The sequence below is a fragment of the Lactuca serriola genome, chromosome 2 (assembly GCF_051521515.1).
Source record: "Lactuca serriola cultivar US96UC23 chromosome 2, Lser_US96UC23_V15, whole genome shotgun sequence".
NCBI classification, from domain to species: Eukaryota; Viridiplantae; Streptophyta; class Magnoliopsida; order Asterales; family Asteraceae; genus Lactuca; species Lactuca serriola.
Window position 1 is genome coordinate 34,079,388 of NC_136409.1, and position 4,840 is coordinate 34,084,227.

Consider the following 4,840-nt stretch of genomic DNA (forward strand, 5'->3'; position numbering starts at 1 on the left):
GTTCTCCTGAAGGTCTCTCCTTGGAAAGGAGTGATTCGATTCAGGAAGAGGGGCAAGCTGGGGCCCCGGTATATTGGTCCATTTCGTGTGGTTGCGACGGTAGGCCGGGTAGCTTATCGTTTGGAGTTGGCAGCAGAGTTGGGGCAGATTCACGACACTTTTCATGTGTCGCAGTTGAGGAAGTGTATAGCCGACGAGTCGGCAATGGTTCCATTAGAGGATATTCAGGTGGATGCGAGCCTGAATTATGCCGAGAGGCCAGTGGCCATCAGAGATCGGAAGATCAAGGTTCTGAGGAACAAGGAGGTACATCTGGTGTTGGTTCAGTGGCAACATCGGAAGGGATCAGAGATGACCTGGGAGCCCGAGCGTGAGATGTGTGAGTAGCATCCGGAGCTATTTTCAGAGCGAGACTTCGAGGGCGAAGTCTAGTTCTAGTGGGGGAGAGTTGTAACAGCCCAGATTTCCAGGTATCTTTTATGTTTATGTTTTTGGTGTTTTGAGAGGGGACTCGGCGAGTTGGAGCTCAGACTCGCCGAGTAGGATTGCGGTTCTGGACGCGGGTTCGCGCCTGGACTCGGCGAGTCCAAGGTATGGACTCGGCGAGTCTGCGCTGTTTAATGAAACCCTAATTTCTCGGGTTTGGGACCTATTTAAAGGGCCTTTAGGCTGCCATTTGTGCTCACCAGTCCCTTGAGTGAAACCCTAGCAAGTGTGAGCGTTTGGAGCAAAGTAGGAAGCCATTATTGACCTTGGAGGTATCTTTTTGCAAGGAAAAAGAAGGATTAGCTAAGGGAAAGCAAGGGGAGCCACTTCCTGAAGGCTTGAGGTCCAGAACATCGCATTTGAGGTATATTCTTTGAGCTATTTCTGCTATGTTGAGATTTATGTTGATTTAGGGCTTATTGACCCCTTTTATGATAAGATCTAGTGCTTCCTTGGTCCCTTGAGTGAGTTAAGTTGTAGATCTGGACCTTTGGAGGTCCAGAGTATCCCTTTGCCCAAGCTTTTTGTGAATCAATGGAGGTTTTGGATTGGAATCCTTATGCCTTTGGTCAAAATGCCATTTATGAGCCATGGGGTGTGTTATGAACACCAAGATAAGGACTTTACGTGTTGAATCAGTCTAGGAAGGCCAGATCTATGAATTGTTGGAGCAGATCTGATCTTAGAAGCAAGTTTGAGTGATTGCATGGCATGGACTCGCCGAGTCCGATGAGCAGACTCGGCGAGTAGCTTGAAGATTGCCCTCAGATCGCCCAGTGAGTGGTCCAGTCGAGTCATAGGTTGACTCAGTGAGTCAGGGCGAGTATGAGACGGTTGACAGGTGGTCTGAGTTGAACTGGGACTCGCCGAGTTGTTCTTGAGACTCGGCGAGTTGAGTCGAGGTGGCCCCGCGATTCTTCCAGGTGGAACTCGTCGAGTCAGGGGGGAGTACTCGACGTGTAAAAAGGGAATTCCAGAGAGATTAATGAAAACGTCTAGACTCGCCGAGTCGCCATATTGTACTCGCCGAGTCCGGTCAAAGTTGACCGTTGACCGTTGACCAAGGGTTGACCAGTGTTGACTTCTTAGGGGTAGTCAACCTTAGTGTTAAAAAGTGTTAATTAGAGACATATGATGTTATAGGGAGATTGTAGCTTGGAGGATCGAGCACGTGTGATTTCGGGATTTGCTAGCTATCGATATTCACGAGGTGAGTCTTCTCACTATACGTTACCTTGAGTGGTATTATGAGTTGACGAGAGGGTCTTATGTGTTATGTATGAGATTATGTGCTATTTATGAGATTGTATGCTATGTGTTATTGTATGTTGTATGACTATATAGACCGGACCGGAGGGTCCAACGATTCAGATCGGGCCAGAGGGCCCAATGAGCTATGACTGGACCAGAGGGTCCGACGAGCTGCGGGACTGGAAGGTCCCGCTGAGACATCTTGACCAGAGGGTCGGGTTAGCCTCGAGTGGCGTATTTGTTATATGTGGTATTTTGGGGAACTCACTAAGCATTTATGCTTACAGTTGTTATGTTTGATGTCTCAGGTACCAGCGAGGACCGTGGGAAGGCGACGGCTTGACACGTACACACACTGATGGAGATTTTTATATCAGAGATCTTGGGATTTGTTTTTGAAAAACAGAATTGATTATGGATTTTGAATTGTGATGTGATACATTATGTGATTTTGGAAATGAAAAATTATTTTGAAAATTTTCGGTGTTATAGATCCCATCATTGACATCGGGTATGCACTGTTCAACTTCAACCCCTTTCCCAATTCCCACCTCTCTTGAATTTTTTTTTGTATTAACATATTTTTCAACTGCAGTGTTCTAAATATCTCAGAGTTTCGATTTACATTCTCCATGGCCATGTCACCAACTCAGCGCCCTGTTGGTGTACTCGGGTTTTGGGTTTCCTTGATGACAGCTCTTGGGAACACTGAAAATATGCCAGTAAGTATTTAACTTTTTCCCTAATCTATCATAATCATCCAATTAACAAGAATAATAATGTATGCATGCTGTAATTGCTCACAGATTCGTGTAAATCAAAGATTCCTGGAGAACTTATCTCTAAGACAAAGTGTTCTCATCACAAATGCCATCTCAAATATCACAAAAGATATCCTAAGTTAGCTTCTTCAGCTACTCTCTGGTGTAGACATATTAGAAAACACAAGCAGTGAATTTGGACATATGTCTAAAGGTGTTGCCGCCTTATCAATGGACAAAAAATTCATTCAAAGTCTCCAGAGATAGGTTAGTTTTAATATTTCCAGTTGTCATAAATGATAGAAGTAGTTATTTATTATTTAAATTAATCATGCAGGAAAACAAAGGTGTTGAAGATTTTGGTGATGTGATTAGAGAAGGTGGAAGGGCATTAGCAAAAGGTCTATTCCATGGAGTTACTGGCATTCTAACAAAGCCTCTAGAAGGTACAAAAGCATCTGGAGTTGAAGGTTTTGTTACGGGGGTAGGTAAGGGTATAATAGGCGCTGCAGCACAACCTCTAAGTGGAGTCCTTGATTTATTATCAAAAACAACGGAAGGTGCAAACGCAATGAGAATGAAAATAGCAGCTGCCATTACTTTAGAAGACCTCCTTCTTCACAGAAGACTCCCTCGCGTTATCATTGGTGATAATTTACTTAAACCATATGATGAATACAGAGCACAGGGACATGTATATATATATATATATATATATATATATATATATATATATATATATATATATATATGGGAGTGGGACCCACAACATAAAAAAATGTTGAATGACGGCATTGCCCCTTACACATCTTTTTCTTTTTTTTTTTTTTTTTTTTTTTTTTTTTTTTTACACAAATGCAGGTTATACTTCAGCTTGCGGAATCGGGTTCGTTCTTTTTGCAAGTGGATTTGTTCAAAGTGCGTGGAAAGTTTGCGTTATCAAATGCTTACGAAGACCATTTCTCACTACGTAAAGATAAAATACTTCTTGTGACACATAGAAGAGTCATGCTCTTACAAGTATTATTTGTTATTAGTCTTCAAGCACATACGGTAATAATATTCCCATTTTATATATATTCTGTTAGAATTAATTGGTAATTGCACTTTAGATTATATGATTCAATTAGAATTTTTTTTGTTTTTTTGTTTTTTTTTGTAATAGATGTTTCTCTCGATATGCCACTTATTCTAACAGAATATGATATCATGACAATTATTCTCATAATATGATTTCATGATTCAGGGAATACTTGATCAAGTGACTTGAGTATTACATTATATTAGAATAAATTAAAAGTCTTTAATGTCTAACACATTCTATTAGAATTTATAGTTTATTCTTTTAGAATATATTGAAAGTTATAATATTTTAAAGTTGATCATTTTCTTTTTAATTTAGGTTTCGAAGGGGCTGCTATTGATGTGGAAAATGAAGAAAACAAAGAGAATGAGAATATTCTAGCAGAATGTTGTTATTTTTTAAAAATTTTAATCATTTTTGTTGATATTCTTTTAGAATATGTATAATTATATTAAAATGTATAAGGATTTTAGTCTATAAGAATATGTATGAATTTGTATTTAAGTTCGGATGTATAAGAATATATTAGAATGTTTGTTATTTTTCAACATCTGATTCAAGAATTTTGTTTTTGTTCAAAAATATTTTATTATAATAAAATTTTGAAAGAATATCATTCTAACAAAAAATATTCTGACAGAATAAAATCGGTAAAAATTGAAATTGAATTAATTAAAAAATTCAGATTTTTTAAAATTAGGAGAATTAATCATCCCTAAAAATTCGAAAATTTCCTTTTATAAATGTCGTTAATTGTCCAAAATACCATTTTGCTAAAAATTGTGTGATTATATGGTATATGTTACCCCATTGTAGTATCATACACTCTCAAATCATGTCCATTGATTAATTTCAACCGTTGGTCCAGATCTGTGCATTCGGACATACAATACTTAGTAAAGACAAAATAACCTAAGCCTATATATATATATATATATATATATATATATATATATATATATATATATATATATATATAGGGGACAGTTCCATTTAGATTTTAAAAAATTAGAGATCTTGAGATTGAACCTCAGCCACATATTTCTTACTTGTCGCTCTAACGCTCCAGCATACCGGCAGCAGCAGACTATGCCTAATCATAAATGATTATATGGCAGAAAGGTATAATCATATATGATTATGCATGTTTATACATATATGTTTAATCATAAATGATTATACATATATGTCTATTCACAGACTGAGTAATCGTATATGATTACGACAGTTCGTGACAGAAAAGGTGGTGGTGACAAAG

The 4,840-nt window shown here is 38.0% G+C and overlaps 1 pseudogene; it reads left to right on the forward strand.

The window, feature by feature from the left end:
- The first annotated feature begins 2,369 nt into the window (after window positions 1–2,369).
- LOC145089155 (uncharacterized) lies at window positions 2,370–3,693 on the forward strand (annotated as a pseudogene).
- The last annotated feature ends 1,147 nt before the right edge of the window (window positions 3,694–4,840 follow it).